This window comes from Callithrix jacchus, chromosome 6 (genome assembly GCF_049354715.1).
Source record: "Callithrix jacchus isolate 240 chromosome 6, calJac240_pri, whole genome shotgun sequence".
Taxonomy (NCBI): domain Eukaryota; kingdom Metazoa; phylum Chordata; class Mammalia; order Primates; family Cebidae; genus Callithrix; species Callithrix jacchus.
The window spans coordinates 152161149-152179139 of NC_133507.1; positions in this window are offsets into that span (position 1 = coordinate 152161149).

Genomic DNA, 17991 nt, shown 5'->3' on the forward strand with positions numbered 1-17991 from the left:
GCATAACCAGATACCAGCTATAAGCCAATGCCTACTGTCAGCCACCTTTAAACAAGGTCCCACACCCATTCTTCAGGGATCCTCAAAGTGCAGAGAATGGGGGAGGCTAGCTCTGCCATTTTGCCCCCTCCAGCATGTTCCCTGGGGGAAAAGCCAGAACATGGGTGTGTATTCTGCCATGACATCAAGGTAGAGGGACCCAGGTGTCAGGTCTTCTAGCAAGACATGCTCAGCTCAAGGTCAGGCCTAGGAAGACCATGAAAGCTCCTTTACTCATTTCTGGTGCTGGAGCCTCTGAAAAACCGGACTCAGTAATACTCTTGGCCCTTGAAATGCTGGTGTTATGGATGACAGCAACAAGACAATGCACACCGTCTCCTGTACCAGAGCCCCACTTCCAGCCATCACAGCCCTGTTCATGAAGGTTGAATCCTAAATCCACGAACTACGCAGTGGCCATAGATTGCATCCCAATTCCAGAGACATAGTACGAAGCCTAATGTAGGTCAATCCATCTCTCGAGCCCCCGTCTTTGTTAAAAGAATAAGTGTGGCCAGATACAGTGACTCACGCCTATAATCCCAGTGCTTTGGTAGGCTGAAGCAGACAGATCACTTGCAGTCAGGAGTGTGAGACCAGTCTGGCCAATAGGGTAAAGCCCTGCCCCTACAAAAACACAAAAATTAGCCCCATGTGGTGGCAGGCACCTACAGTCCCAGCTACTTGGGAGGCTGAGACAGGAGAATCGCTTGAACCCGGGAGGAAGTGAACTGAGATTGCACCACTGCACTCCAGCCTGGGCAACAGAGCAAGAATCGTCTCAAAAAAAAGAAAGTAAGTGGGCCAGTCCTCAGAGGCATCCTACCGTTGCTAGACACAAGACTGATTTTCAGCTGGAATCCATTGTATTTAGTTGGTGCCTGTAGAGTTTGTTTTTTGTTGTTTGTTTTTGAGATGGAGTCTTGCTCTGTCTCCAGGCTGGAGTGCAGTGGTGCAATCTTGGCTCACTGCAACCTCTGCCTCCCAGGTTCTAGTGATTCTGTGATTCTCCTGCCCTAGCCTCCCGAGTACCTGGGACTATAGGCGCATGCCACCACACCCGGCTAATTTTTTTATGTTTTTCGTAGAGATGGAGTTTCACCATGTTGGCAAGGATGGTCTTGATCTCTTGACCTCGTGATCCACCCGCCTCAGCCTCCCAAAGTGCTGGGATTACAGGCATGAGCCACTGCACCCAGCCACTAGTTATACTTACTGAGTAATTTTAATATCACCCCTGGCTACACGCCACACAGTCAGCATAACTCATTCTCCTATCTTGCTTCTGATGAGTTTTTCTACTTTGTCATTTTTTTTTTTTTTTTTTTTTTTGAGACAAAGTCTCACTCTGTCACCCAGGCTGGAATGCCATGGCATGGTCTTGGCTCACTGCAACCTCCACTTCCCAAGTTCAAGCAATTTTCATGCCTCAGCCTCTGAGTAGTTGAGATTACAGGTGTGCACCACCTCAACCAGCTAATTTTTGTATATTTAGTAAAGAGGGCGTTTGGCCATGTTGCCCAGGCTGGTCTTGAACTTCTGGCCTCAAGTGATCCTCTCTCCTAGGCCTCCCAAAGTGCTGGTATTACAGGCATGAGCCACCATGTCTGGCCTACTTTGTTATTCTTTATATGACCCAGGACAGACTTTCTGCAGTAAGTACAGCTTCTCAAGCACCATGAAATGCCTCCTCAGTACAGGCAGAGAATACCCAAAGTCCCTAAGATTTCTCAGGGGCTCCCTGGTTATCACTAGCCCCAGAACCTCGCCAGCAATATACCTGCTTTATCAGACTGAAAGAGATATCTGCCACAACAGAGGAAAATCAACTATGGCTGTCTGGAGTCTCAGGCAGCGAGAGAGATGATTCCGGAATGGAGACATCATGTGGGTCTCCTCACCCTTCTTGTCACATGCCCTTGCTGAAATCAGGAAAGCCACCTTTGGATTCCTGTGAAGTTGCAGAAATGGCAAGCCCTGTCTCTTGCTGCCTTCAAACACCGCTGACTACATACCAACTGGTGGAGACACCGCTGCCTGCCCCCACTACCCCACCAAGAAGGGCAATGAGATGAGGTCAGATTGTGATCCACCCATCTCAGTCCCCCAAAATGCTGGGATCACAGGCACGAGCCCCCGCACCCAGCCTCCCCTTGGCACTTTTAACTTCCAAGCTTACTCTCGGCCTTCATGCTGGTCACTAAGCCAGCTCCAAGACCTGAGTGGCACCTGCTCTGGCCCAGCTCTGCCTTGGCCTGCCTTCTGTCCAATTCCTGTCCAGGGTGGGACTTAAGCTGCCTGGATATTATTTCCTCCTTCTGACAAAGGCATACCTGGGTGTGTTTACCACTGTCTCAGCTCAGAAACATCTCAGACCAATTCCTTTCTATTTCACTCAAGACAGAATGTGGGAGTTTCCCCTCCACAACTGCACCTGAGGTATCTAGGGTCAAACTTCCTTCTCTGAACTTGCTCATGGCCTGAGATGTTGAAAGGGTGGCTGTCCACAGGGGTAAGCCCCAGGAGGACTGCAAAGAGCCTCAACATGGATGGTTGTCACTCCAGCAGGACAGTCAGGGGTGATGTGCTGGCTGCCCTCGGGAGTTCGTCGCTGGCACTGTGACAGACGAAATTCACTTGATGATTAAGGAGATGGTTTTATTCAAGCTAGTGCCACAAGGAGAAAGCTCATTAATGAGGAACATCTCAAAGAAAAGGAGGGGGGCCTGGGGTTTTACAGAGGAAGGTAGATGAGGGAGGCATCCCAGAGTCTATCAGAGTCATGAGGCAGGATGAAGACCAGTCTTCTGGAAGAAATTGTGAGGGCAGTGTGGCCTTGTGGTCATCTGATTCACTGTTTCTGAAACACACAAAAGTAGAGACATTTCTTTCTTTCTTTTTGAGACAGAGTTTAGCACTGTCACCTGGGCTGGAGTGCAGTGGCTTGACCTCAGCTCACTGCAACCCCCACCTCCCGGGTTCAAGCTTTATCTGAGTCCTGTGCAACCTCAGCAGTGACACGGTGAGGCTGGGCACGGTGGCTCATGCCTGTAATCCCAGCACTTTGAGAGGCCTAGGCAGGTGCATTACTTAAAGCACATCAAGCATTCAAGACCAGCCTGGCCAACATGGTGAAATCCCATCTCTACTAAAAAAAAAAAAAAAAAAAAAAAAAACCAAAAATTAGCCAGGTATGGTGATGCACGCCTGTAGTCCCAGCTACTCAGAAGGCTGAGGCAGGAGAATCATTTGAACCCAGGAGGCAGAGGTTGCAGTGAGCTGAGATTGTGAGATCAAGCCGTTGCACTCCAGTCTGGGCAACAGAGTGAGATTCTGTCTCAAAAAAAAAAAAGTTCAATATTGTCAGTCCCAGTTCTGGTTCAAGATGAATATCCCTCATCACTGAGGAATTCAGAGTAGGCAGGCACCGCCGGTGTGGTGAAGCAGGGCCTAATGAGCAGCCTCTCTTGCATTCTTGTTGGTGGTGTTCCTGTGAAACCAGTTCAACCATCTGTTAAGAGGTGAGTTGTTTTAGGGTCCCAGAGATTAGGCATCTTAAAAGAGGGATGTCTAGCCAGGTGCAGTGGCTCATGCCTGTAATCCCAGCACTTTGAGAAGCCGAGGTAGGTGGATCACAAGGTCAGAAGTTCGAGATCAGCTGGGCGCAGTGTCACATGCCTGTAGTCCCAGCTACTCGGGAGGCTGAGGTGGGAAAATTGCTTGAGCCCAGGAGTTCTGGGCTGTAGTACACTATGCTGATCAGGTGTCTGTATTAAGTTCGGCCTTAATATGGTGACCTCCCGGGATCAGGGGACCACCAGGTTGCCTAAGGAGGGGTGAACCGGCCCAGGTCAGAAACGGAGCAGGTCAAAACTTTCATGCTGATCAGTAGTGGAATTGCGCCTGTGAATAGCCACAACACTTCAGCCTGGGCAACATAGCGAGACCCCGTCTCTTAAAAAAAAAAAAGAAGTTCAAGACCAGCCTGGCCAATATGGTAAAACCCCATCTCTACCAAAAATACAAAAATTAGCTGGGTGTGGTGGTGGGCGCCTGTAGTCTCAGTTACTCTGGAGGCTGAGGCAGGAGAATCACTTGAACCCGGGAGGTGGAGGTTGCAGTGAGCTGAGATCAAGCCACTGCACTCCAGCCTGGGCGACAAAGTAAGACTCTATCTCTAAAAAAAAAAAAGAGGGATGTCTAAGCAGTGAAACCCTGTCTCTACTAAAAATACAAAAATTAGCTGGGCATGGTGGGGAGGGTACCTGTAGTCCCAGCTACTAGGAGGCTGAGAGGCTGAGGCAGAATTGTTTAAGTCCAGGAGGCAGAGGCTACAGTGAGCCAAGATCACGCCACTGCACTCCAGCCTGTGTGACAGAGCAAGACACCATCTCGCTGGGTGCGGTGGCTCATACCTGTAATCCTAGCACTTTGGGAGGCCGAGGTGGGTGGATCACCTGAGGTCAGGAGTTCAAGACCAGCCTGGCCATCATGGTGAAATCCCATCTTTAAAAAAAAAAAAAAGACTCCATCTCAAAAAAATAAATAAAAGAGGGATGTCTAAAATAATTAAGTAATAATATAAAAGTTATATTAAAGTAAAAGCCAGTAGTTGAATCTGAGAATTAGCTGGTTCAGTGAATTCCAAGACATCAGCAGAAGAAAATCTTCCAGCACCACTGTTTGAGTTTCCTAAAGCTGTCAATGTTCTTGTGATATTATCCACAATCTTGGCACCTGTCATACAATGGCATACATGGCCTGAGCATTTTGCTGGGCTTCCTTAGTGGTCCAGACAGCAGCTTCTCCAGGGAGAATTTTTGCCTGTGCATGGCATGTTGAGGGCTGAGTCTTTCAAGGTTTATGTCAAATCACTAAGCCTCAGCTTGTAGAACTCCATCAGATTCTGGAAGACAAGACCAGCTGCAAGGCAACCTAAAGTCCTCATAGGGATTTGGGCAATCAGGTGTTAATTCTTGGTGATGCCAATTCAGGCTTGAGGAAGAAAAAATGTGAAAGTTAGTTTGGAGGCCGGACGCAGTGGCTCATGCCTATAATCCCAGCACTTCAGCAAGCCAAGGCAGGCAGATCATTTGAGGTCAGGAGTTCAAGACCAGCCTGGCCAACCTGGTGAAGCTCCATCTCTATTAAAAATAAAAAAAAAAAAAATTAGCCAAGCATAGCGGCAGGCGCCTGTAATCCCAGCTACTCGGAAGGGCGAGACAGAAGAATCACTAGAACCTGGGAGGCAGAGGTTGCAGTGAGCCAAGATTGCGCCATTGTACTCCAGCCTGGCAGACAAGAGCGAGACCGAGTCTTAAAAAAAAAAAAAAAAAAGAAAAGAAAGTTAGTTTGGGGGACTGTAGTAACATATTGAAGAAAACTGGAGAAATTGAAAACTTGGTAAGGATTGGCAATTTGGGCAAGGCAATGGGAGCTAGTCAAATTTAAAGGAAGGTCCCCAAACTGGTTTTTCTATGCGATATAGGAAAAGGCAGCCAATTAAATCTCATCAGACAAGACATCAGCTTGCAAAGTCATCAGCTACCTGCAGTGTATAAACAGGTGCAAGAAAACTCAAAGGCAATTAACCAGAATGGTGTGCTATATATTGAAACATAACATTTCTCATTTTAGACACCTGTCTTTTGACAAAGATAATCTCAAAGAAAAATTTTCTTCATCACAAAATAAGGCTGGCCTTATTAGATATAGTCTCACTATTTATATAGGAGCAGCAAGAATGGATTTTTTTTTTTAATTTTTAAGACAGAGTCTCTCACTGTTGCCCAGGCTGGAGTAGAGTCACATGATCTCAGCTCATTGCAACCTCTGCCTCCTGGGTTGAAGCAATTCTCGTTCCTCAGCCTCCCGAGTAGCTGGGATTGCAAGTGCCTGCCACCACACCAAGTTAATTTTTTGTATTTTTAGTAGAGACAGGGTTTCACTATGTTGGCCAGGCTGGTCTCAAACTTCTAACTTCACGATCCGTCTGTCTCAGCCTCCCAAAGTACTGGGATTACAGGCGTGAGCCACCACGCCAGGCCAAGAATGGTAATTTAACAGATAGGGCTCCTTACTTGCTTTGCTGGAAGCTTTATAATAAGGTATCTCAGATTAGACGTTTGAAAGGCTCTTAATTAAAGCTAGGAAGCTACACCAAGAACTTGACATCAAAATTACTTCTGATGCCTATACATCTGAGCAAATTCCTCTCTTCTCAAGGACCCCTCCATATCCTACAGTTCATGGGCTTGCCAGGAAGTGACCCTCCTAACTCACCTGTAAGGCTGACAGCTCTGTAAGCCAGAGGGCTGGTAAGGACTGGCTCCATGAAGTCAACCCTAGCTACTTTAACGTGTCAGGCAATTTCTGATTTAATGAGCATCATCCTCAAACATGGTATTTCAGGCAAAGTTTTGGGTGCATAATCAATGTTTCCAATTATGTCCTGTTAACAAGGAAGGCAGATTCTCATTGAACCTATGCAAATAATCATAGTTTGCATTCTCATTGAACCTATGCAAATAATCTGCCATGAAATGTAGAATAGTCCATGAGAGTTTCTGAATTTTGGAGAGATCAGGGAGACAGAATAAGATATTTAAAAATGGTTTGTTTCTGGTTACCGAAGTCTACCAAACTGAGTCATAAACAGCTTAAAAGAAAAGAAAGCCAGGCGCAGTGGCTCACACCTGTAATCCCAGAGCTTTGGGAGGCTGAGGCAGGTGGATCACAAGGTCAGGAGTTCGAGACCAGCCTGGCTAACATAGTGAAATCCCCTCTCTACTAAAAATACAAAAATTAGCCTGGTATGGTGTCACATGCCTGTAGTCCCAGCTATTCTGGAGGCTGAGTCAGGAGAATTGCTTGAACCTGCAAGGCAGAGGTTGCAGTGAGCTGAGACCATGCCATTGCCCTCCAGCCTGGGTAACAGAGTGAGACTCCTCAAAACAAAAAAAAAAGAGAGAAAAGAGAAAAAGGTTCCTTATATATATAGAAAAATAGAACATTAAAACCACATCTAAAACATTGCAAACAAAACCCACCATCATTTCTTATCGGTTCATTTAGTCTTAGGTAATAAATTCTTGTTCCACTGGATTCTGGGTTAGTCATCTCATCAGCCGCTTAACTGGAGTTCTAGAAATCCTGACTCAGTCCACTGGTGTGGTCTCCAAGTTGTTTATATGATGCTGCCAGAAGCTTGCACTTAAAGTACCTCGCATAGACCTTTACCACGTGTCTCTGAGACAGTCCTTTGCTGAAGATGAAGCACTGTGGTCTGTAGCTGATTACAAGAGCTTTCAGAGAAGCACCAGAGTGGCTGTGCCTGTCGTCCCAGCTACTTGGGAGACTGAGGTGGGAGGAACGCTTGAGCCCAGGAGTTCTGGACTGTAGCGTGCTATGTTGATCGGGTGTCCACACTAAATTCGGCATCAATATGGTGACCTCCCAGGAGTGGGGAACCACCAGTTTGCCTAAGGAGGGGTGAACCGGCCCAGGTCAGAAACAGAGGAGGTCGACACTCTAGTGCTGATCACTAGTGGAATCACACCTCTGAACAGCCACTGCACTCCAGCCTGGGCAACATAGCGAGACCCCATCTCTAAAAAGAAAATAAAAATTTTTAAATTAAAAAAAAAAAACAGAAAAGCACCAGAGTAAAAACAAACAAACAAGCAAAAACGCTATCCATAGATGACAAAATAAAAATGTCTGTGCTTAACTTACTATTGACAATTTTCAGAAGTAAAAGATCTGTTGGGAGTTTAGAACAATAGTGAAACTGACAGGGACATTGATTGTTTCACTGGTATGCAAACCAAAATAATAAAGTTAATTTAAAAACTGTTTTGGATGAAATATTTACAAACATAATGAGTAACCCTATTTGCCAAGAAGAGTGAATGCTATCTCCAAGTTATAAAAACAGAGGAACATAATCTTTACAGAGAAAAAATCTTTAGGTGTAAGATATAATAATACCAACATAATATACCACTAATATACTAAACATATTGTTAGAATATACTAAGAATATTATATAAAGATCATAAAGTGAAGAGATTCTGTAAATACGGAATACATCCTAAACATCTGCATACTAATAAACCTTCACAGGTAGGTGATGTGAGTCCCTAGGTGAAAACCCTTGGCAGGGCCAGGCACAGTGGCTCATGCTTATAATCCCAGCACTTTGGGAGGCTGAGGTGGGCAAGATCTCTTGAGGAGTTTGAGACCAGCCTGGCCAACATGGTGAAACCCTGTCTCTATTAAAAATATGAAAATTAGCCAGGCATGGTAGCAGATGCCTATAATCCCAGCTACTCGGAAGGCTTAGGCATAAGAATCACTTGAACCCAGGAGGTAGAGGTTGCAGTGAGCTAAGGGCACGCCACTGTACTTCCAGCCTGGGTGACAGAGTGAGACAAGAATGAGGGGAGGGAGAAAGGGAGGGAAGGAGGGAAAGAGGGAGATGAGAGGAAGGGAGGGAAAACTGCTGGTCTAGGAGATGCAAGATTCAAATTAAAGAAGTTTTGGCTGGGTGCAGTGGCTCATGCCTGTAATACCAGCATTTTGGGAGTCTGAGGTGGGAGGATTGCTTTAGTCCAAGAGTTTAGGACCAGATTGGGCAACATAGCAAATCCCTGTCGCTACAAAAAATACAAAAATTACCCAGGTGTGGTGGTGCACACCTGTAGTTCCAGCTACTTGGGAGGCTGAGGTAGGAGGACCGCTTGAACCCAGGAAGCAGAGGTAGCAGTGAGCTGAGATCGAGCAACTGCACTCCAGGCTGGGTAAGAGAGCAAGACCCTGTCTCAAAAATATAAAAATAAATAAAAAATTTTTTTAAATTACAGAAGTTACGATTGAGTTACCACCTTAAGAGACAGTTGAAGTTGTGACTGATAACAACGTTGTGCGGTTGTTTAACACCAGGTAAAGCAGCACCAAGAAACATATCACGGACAATAAGGACATTGATGCATCTCTAGGAATTTTCCGCACAGCACACAATTCCTGAAATATCTGCATTTAATAACACTTTGCAATACAAAGTTAACCTGGACAAGACTAAGTATGTCTTCTGATTTGAAAACTCTTTCCACGAAACTCATCAACAATATATCAAATAAACCTAATTATTTCTAGCACTTCTTTTCTTAAAAGGTGAAAAAAACAAATCATTTAGAGTCTTTTTCTCCGAAAAACCTCAAAGATAGTTTTGGGTGCAGAAGATATTATTTACGATTAATTTAGGGAAGGCAAAATAGTAAAAGTTACCAGGAGATTTGAACACCTCATTAAGGTAGGATGAGCTACTGTGAAACAAATCTTGACTGCTTCAGTGACAATAAAATATTTTTTAAAATAAACATGGGAGGTAACATGATTATAAAGAATCTTACGTTTTCTTTCTCTTAAATAATCAAGAACACGAGCCTGACTAACATGGCAAAACCCTGTCTCTACTAAAAATACAAAATTATCCAGGTGTGCAGTGAGCTGAAACCACACCATGGCACGCCAGCCTGGGTGACAGAGCAAGACTCAGTCTCAAAAAAATAAAAAATATAAATAAATAGAAATCGAGGACATCTTTCATTTATTTATTTATTTTATTTTATTTTATTTTAATTTTTTATTGGATTTTAGGTTTTGGGTACATGAGCAGAGCATGCAAGACAGTTGCATAGGTACACACATGGCAGTGTGCTTTGCTTTTCTTCTCCCCTTCACCCACATTTGGCATTTCTCTATTTATTTATTTATTTTGAGACAGAGTCTCACTCCGTCACCAGGTGCCCGGCTAGAATGCAATGGCGCAAACTCGGCTCACCGCAACCTCTGCTTCTTGGGTTCAAGCAATTCTCCTGCCTCAGCCTCCCAAGTAGCTGGAATTACAGGCACACACCCCCACACCCAGCTATTTTTTTTTTTGTATTTTTAGTAGAGATGGGGTTTCACCATGTTGGCCAGGATGGTCTTGATCTCTTGACCTTATGATCCACCTGCCTCTGCCTCCCAAAGTGCTGGGATTACAGGGGTGAGCCACCACGCCCAGTCTTTTTTTTTTTTTTTTTTTTTTTTAAGACAGAGTCTTGCTCTGTCGCCAGGCCAGAGGACAGTGATTAGATCTTGGCTCACTGCAACCTCCGCCTCCCGTGTTCAAACTGTTCTCCTGTCTCAGCCTCCCGAGTAGCTGGGACTACAGGCACGCGCCATCATGGCCAGCTAATTTTTGTATTTTTAGTAGAGACAGTGTTTCACCATGTTGGCCAAGATGGTCTCAATCTCTTGACCTCATGATCCACCTGCCTCGGCCTCCCAAAGTGCTGGGATTACAGGCATCAGCCACTGCTCCAGGCCCCTCAAGAATATCTTACAGTCAACATAAACCAGAGACGTTTCTTCTGGTAAAACACAGAACCTTTATTCCCTAGGCAAACTACACAGAAAGTGAAGAATACTCTTTCACAATCTTGTATTCATTTCTTTTTGCTGTGCCAATACATTACCATACACTTAAGGGGTTAAATAACACACATTTATTGTCTTACAGTTCTGGAGGTCAGAAGTCCCAAATCAGTCTTACTGGTCTAAAAGTTAGGGTGTCAGCAAAACTGGCTCCTTCTGGAGACTTTAGGAAGAGAACCCATTTCCCTGCCATTTTTAGCTTTTAGGGCGCCTTTCATTCCTGGCTCATGGCCCCTCTTCTATCTCAAAGCCAGCAGCACAGGATCTTCCAATCTCTTTCCCACCACATCCCTTCCCACATCACCTGTTCCTCATTCTGACTCTCCTGCCTCCTCCTTATAAGCACTGTTCTGATTACACTGAGCCCACCAGAGGATCCTGGGTAATTTCCCCACCTCAAGGATCTTAATTTTATCTACAAAGTTCCCTTTACCATGTAAGGTCACATATTCACAGGTTCCAGAGATTAGGATGTGGACCTCTTGGGGGTGGATGAGGGATATTGTTCAGTCCACCACACACTACTTAATAAGGACAGACCAATACTTTTCTCATTTTAACAGAGAGAAAAATTCTAGTTTTGTATCAGTATATTTAATAGTCAAGCTCTTCTAAAAAATCTTATAACTGGGCACGGTGGCTCATGCCTGTAATCCCAGCACTTTGGGACGCTAAGGTGGGCGGATCACCTGAGGTTAGGAGTTCGAGACCAGTCTGGCCAACATGGTGAAACCCTGTCTTCCAAAAAAAATTTTTGTTTAATCTTATAAATAAATCTATCAAATCTTAGTAAACGTTGACCATGACAAAACTCTCTTTTCTAGAACCTTCTGTAGCTTTCTGATGTAGGTGTTTATAGCTATAAACTTGCCTCTTAGTATTGTCTTTGCTATATCCCTTAAGTTTTTTACGTTGTGTTTCCATTTTCATTTGTTTCAAGAAATTTTTCACTTTCCTTCTGAATTTCTTCATTCACTCACTGGTCACTCAGTAGTATACTGTTTAATTTCCATGTATTTATATAGTTTCCAAAATTCCTGTTATGTTGATTTCTAGTTTTATTCCATATGGTTAGAGAGGATACTTAACATTATTTCAATGCTTTTAAGTTTTATTTTTTTGAGACAAAAGTTTCGCTCTGTCACTCAGGCTGGAGTGCAGTGGCATGATCTTGGCTCACTGCGCCCTCTGCCTCCCAGGTTCAAGCGATTCTCCTGCCTCAGTCTCCCAAGTAACTGGGACTGCAGGCGTGTGCCACCATGCCCAGCTAATTATTGTATTTTTAGTAGAGACAGGGTTTCACCATGTTGGCCAGGCTGGTCTCGAACTCCTGACCTCGTGATCCACCTGCCTAGGCCTCCCAAAGTGCTGGAATTACAGGTGTGAGCCACCGGGCTTGGCAGGAGTTTTATTATTAAATGTCTTGAGGTAGTTTTATTTGGGTTAAATCTACTTGGTGTTCTATAACCAACTTGTACTGAAACGTTATATCTTTCTCTACATCTGAGAGGTTCGCTGTTATTGTCCCTCTCAATAAACTTTCTATGTTTAGCTCTCTCTCTCTCTCTCCCTCTTCTTTAAGGCTAATAACTTTTAGATTTGTCCTTTTGTGGCTATTTTCTAGATCTTGTAGGCATGCTTCATTCTTTTTTATTCTTTTTTGTCTATTTTCGAATAGCTTATCTTCAAGCTCACTAATTCTTTCTTCTGCTTGATGAATTCTGCTGGTAGGCAACTCTGATATATTCTTCAGCACATCAATTGTGTTTTTTAACTCCAGAATTTCTGCTTGATCTTTTTAATGATTTCGATCTCTTTGTTAAATGTATCTGATAGTATTCTGAATTCCTTCTCTATGTTATCTTGAATTTTACTGCGTTTCCTCAAAATTGCTACTTTGAATTGTCTGTCTGAAAGTTCCCGTATCTCTGTCTCTCCAGGACTGGTTCCTGGTGCCTTATTTAGTTTGTTTGGTAAGATGTTTTCCTGAATGGTCCTGATGCTTCTGAGTGTTTTCTGGTTTCTGGGCATTGAAGAATTCGATATGTATTGTAGTCTTTGCAGTCTGGGTTTGTTTATACCCATTCTTTTTGGGAAAAGTTCCAGATATTCAAAGGGACTTGGGTGTTGTCATCTAAGTTTTCCGTCACTGCTACTATGTCTGTATTAGGGGGCACGCCAAACCCAGTAATGCTGCAACTTGTGTAGATTCATAGATGTACCACCTTGGTGGTCTTGGATAAGATCTGGAAGAATTCTCTGAATTACCAGGCAGAAAATCTTCTCTTCTTCTCTTTTCTTTGTTTTCTTTTCTTTTCTTTTTTTGGAATTTCACTCTGTCACTCAGGCCGGAGTGCAGTGGCATGATCTCGGCTCACTGCGACCTCCACCTCCCGGGTTCAAGCAATTCTCATGCCTCAGCCTCTCGAGCAGGTGGGATTACAAGCATGTGCCACCACACCAGGCTAATTTTTGTGTTTTGTAGAGATGGGGTTTTGCTATGGTGCCTAGGCTAGTCTTGAACTCCTGGACTCAAGCAATCCTCTCTCCTCAGACTCCCAAAGTTCTGTGATTACAGGCATGAGCCACTGTGCCCAGCCCCTTTACTTTCTTTCAAACAGAGTCTCTCTCTCTGTGCTGAGCTGCTTGGAACTGGGGGAGGGGTGACACAAAGCGCCACTGTAGCCACCACCACTGGGACCATGCTGGGTCAGACTTAGAGCCTGCACAGCACTGGGGCATGCCCAAGACCCACAGTTACCACTGACTGGCTACCACCTGTGTTCCCTCAAGGCTCTAGGGTTCTACAATCATCAGGTGGTAAAGCCAGCCAGGCATCTATTCTTCCCTTGAGGGCAACGAGATCCCCCTGGTCCCAGAGAGGTCAGAGAGGCCATCCAGGAGGCAGGGCCTGGAATAGGAAACCTCAGGCATCTATCTGGTGCTCTATTTTACCGTGGCCCACAGTAAGTACTGGCTGGCCACTGCCACTGTTCATTCATGGCCCAAGGGCTCTTCGGTCAGCTTATGGTGACTGCCGCCAGGTTTAGGACTCACCCTTCAGGGCAGTAGACTCCCCTCTGGTCCAGGACAAGTCCAAAAATGCCATCTAAGAGCCATGGCCTGGAATCAGGGACTCTAAGAGTCTGTTTGCTGCTCTGCTCCCCTGAGGCTGAGCTGATACCTAAGCTGCAAGACAAAGGCTCCTTTACTCTTCTCTCTCCTTTCCTCAAGCAGACGCATTCTCTCCCCACAGCCATCACAGCTGAAGATGCAAGATCCCGCAGTAACTGTGCTCTCCCTCCCCCAAAACAGATTCTCTTTGCGCCCCATGGTTACTCCCGGGGGATGGGGCATGGGGGACATCAGCAATTCAGGAATGCCTTTCCTACCCTCTTCAGTGTCTCTTTCAGGGATATGAAGTTAAAACCAGGTGCTATGATCACTCACCTGATTTTTGGTTCTTAGGAACGTGCTTTTTGTGTGATAGTTGTTCAATTTGGTATTTCTGCATGGAGGACGATCACGGGATGCTTCTTCTACTTTTTTTTTTTTTTTTTTTTGAGGAGTCTCACTCTGTCACCAGGCTGGAGTGCAGTGGCGCGATCTCGGCTCACTACAACCTCCGCCTCCTAGGTTCAGGCGATCCTCCCACCTCAGCCTTCGAAGTAGCTGGGATCACAGGCACCTGCCACCACATCCAGCTAATTTTTGTATTTTTAGTAGAGATGGGGTTTCACCATGTTGGTTGGCCAGGCTGGTTTCAAACTCCTGACCTCACATCCCAGACTTCTACATCCATCAGAACACCAAGTACTACCTCCTAAATATTGTTTTTTCTAATGGATTCACTTTTACCTATGCCCATTGCTGCAATCCTAGCTCAGGCCCTCATTATCCCTTCCCAGAATGAGAACAACCCCCTACTGGTCTCAGGGCCTTTAATCTGGCTTCCTCTCAACCACAGCACTCACCAGGATCAGAGTACCAAATCTACAGTACACATTTGAGTGTGTCACTCAGTGGCTTAAAGTTTCAACACCCACCTACCCAACCCACCCCCCCATCTTCATGTTGAAACCCAATCTTAATATGGATGGCATGGCTCTTCAAGACTGGCCCTTTGCTTATCTCTCCAACTGTATCTGGTGCTAATTCCCTTCCTCAAACTCTAAGCTCTATATAATTAACTACTCATATGAAGTTCCCTAAATTCACCATGCTTTTGGTGCTGTTTGCATGATTTTCCTTGAACATTTTCCCCCATCCTCACTTAACTAAGTCTTTTTTTTAAAGATGGGGCTTCACCATGTTGGTCAGGGTGGTCTTGAACTCCCTACCTCAGGCGATCCGCCCGCCTTGGCCTCCAAAGTGCTTGGATTACAGGCATAAGCCACCACGCCCGGCCTTCACTTGACTAAGTCTTATTCATGTTTCACGTCTCACTCTTCCGTAGTTGTCTTGTTTTTTTGTGTGTCTTTCCAGGACTGTAAACTCACTGACAGCAAGGACTACAGATTATTCAATGTCTCATTCCCACTGTTTGTGCTCAGTAATCATTTACTCTCGATAAGTATTTATTGAATAAATAAAGTTTCCTTGAGATTTAGAGCAGGTTGGGTGAGTCTGAGGGTGTGGGCTGGGTGGGCGGATAGGAGGGAGAAACAGATAACTAGAGTTCAAGCTTCAAAGGTGGAGTCCTCCAGTTGCAGTATCCAGGGTGGGGCTAAACAAGTGGCTTTGGAAGAGGAATAGAAGTGAAGGTCACTGGGGCAGAGAATACAAGGGAACTATGACCCCATAGATGGGATAAGTGGCAGTTGTGTTGCCCAGGAGAAGTCAGGTCAGGCACCAGGTGGGGTGGGGAGGGAAGCTGTGAGTCAGATTCCAAAGTCCTTTCAGAGATAGTCTGATTAAGGCAGGGAGGTTCCTCCATCCTACCTCCAAGCTTCACAGGGGATAGGAAGGGAAGTGAAAGTGATGGAAGAGTCACAGGGAGCCAGGGCCGACTCAAGAATGAAGACACTGCCTTATAACCCTGAGATCTGCGGGCCCTCATTGGAGAATGAAGCGCCTCTGTTCAAAAGCATTTCTTGATGAACAGGTGGGAGAATTTGCTAGAAAATGGTTGTGGCTACAGACATGTTTTTTTTGTTGTTGTTTTTTGTTTTTTGTTGTTTTTTTTTGAGAAGTTTCACTATTCTTGCCCAAGCTGGAGCGCAACGGCACCATCTTGGCTCACTGCAACCTCTGCCTCCCGGGTTCAAGCAATTCTCCTGCCTCAGCCTCCCACATAGCTGGGACTACAGGCACACGATGCCCAGCTAATTTTTGTATTTTTAGTAGAGACCAGGTTTCACCACGTCAGTCAGGCTGGTTTCGAACTCCTGACTTCAGGTGATCCGCCCATCTCTGCCTCCCAAAGTGCTGGGATTACAGGCATGAGCCACCCCGCCCAGCCTACAGAAAAGTATTTTAATAGATGAACAGGTGGAAGAATTTTCTAGAAAGTGGTTGTGCCTACAGAGAAGTATTTTAATAGAAAGTTATTCCCAAAGAGCCCAATGGAAGGGTTTAGAAGATATCTCCAAGTGTAAATTCAAGTGATGAAATGACATGCTTTCTTCCAGTTTGGTTTTGGAATTTGTTACAAACCCCTGTATCAGAAATTTCTACTGTCTTGCTGCTATAATTCTCACCTGTTTCTCCCAGTTAAGACACTGATCTAGACTCTTCCTCTCACCCTTAAACAAAGCAATCAAAGCCCTACATATGGGATTACCCACCCCTAGGGATTCTTTTATTCCATGGGAAACTGAGTCCACATTTGTTTTTGTGGAATGTCAGCACAATAAAAGCCTCTCTTTGGGACTACGGTTACAAAGAATTCTCATCTTAAAAAAAAAAAAAAAAAAGAAGGCCAGGAACAATGGCTCACACCTGTAATCCCAGCACTTTTTGAGGCCGAGGTGGGCGGATCACCTGAGGTGGGGAGTTCATGATCAGCCTGACCAACATGGAGAAACCCCAACTCTACTACAAATACAAAATTAGCTGGGTGTGGTGGCACACACCTGTAATCCCAGCTACTCAGGAGGCTGAGGCAGGAGAATCGCTTGAACCCAAGAGGTGGCGGTTGCGGTGAGCTGAGACAGTGCCATTGCACTCCAGCCTGGGCAACAAGAGCAAAACTCCAACTCAGAAAAGAAAAGGTGGGGGGAAGCTGTGTTGGGAAAGTCCTAATGGACAAAGTTCCAAAATGTGGCATCACTTGCGGTCTCACCTGTGAGGGCTGGTCACCTTCCTGCCGCCCTTCCTCGGTTAGCAAAGAGGAACTGATGGATGATGGCAAGCTTGCTCCTCCTCATTTCCAGGGCTGCGGGATGTTTCCTTGGCTGGTTTCTCTCTGAGTCCAGCCCCACAAGGCCCGTGAGCCTCCTTCTCAGTGAGTACAGCTGGTTTTCTAACAGCATCCAATATGCTTGAGATAGACTGCACTTGGTTGGGGTGGACTTTACTTTTAACGTGCTGGCATTTTACTTATATTTTATATTTTGTAGTGAGGTTTTCCATCTATCTGCCTATCTAGGTTAGTGAGCAAGGTTAGTCTAGTTTTCTTTTTTTGTGTTGCATTTGTTGAGGTTGTGGTATCATGCCAATAATCAGAATAACATCAGTATCTGGCTGGGCAAGGTGTAATCCCAGCACTTTGGGAGGCCGGGGTGGGTGTTTCACCTGAGGTCAAGAGTTCGAGACCAGCCTGGCCAACATGGTGAAACTCCATTTCTACTAAAAATACAAAACTTAGCCGGATGTGGTGGTGGGCACCTGTAATCCCAGCTACTTGGGAGACTGAGGCAGGAGAATTACTTCTACCTGGGAGGCAGAGGTTGCAGTGAGCCTAGTTGGTGCCATTGCACTCCAGCCTGGGTGACAGATTGAGACGCCATCTCAAAACAAACAAACAAAAATCAGTATCTTCCTCCATACCTCCCTATCTCAGCTTGTTAGAAATGCAGAATTAGGGGTCCACTCCAGACCACTAAAACCATTATCTACATTTCCACAAGATCCCCTGGAAAATCGCATTACAAATTCACATAGTTCGAGAAGCTGCCCCAGGCCTTATTCCTGAAAAACACTCCTTCCATCATCTCAGGAGCAAGCGACCTGGCTCTCCAGCCGGCCGGTTCTTCTTTCCAGCTCACTCCCTTACCGTGCTGATCCCAACTGTACCTTGATCCTGCCACCTCACATGGACCGCTCTCCTCCCACCGCCCACAACCCCTCCTCCTGGACAGGTGTGGATTCAATATTCCACCGTAATTATTACTACCTTATTGTACCCTTACCTTCCTGTCCTCTGCCTCCCTCCATGGAGCTATCTAGCAAAAACAACCCTGGTGGAGTCGAATTCATCACCTTCCCAGCAAAATGTGGCTGCTGAAAAACATGGAATAAGCCAGCTGA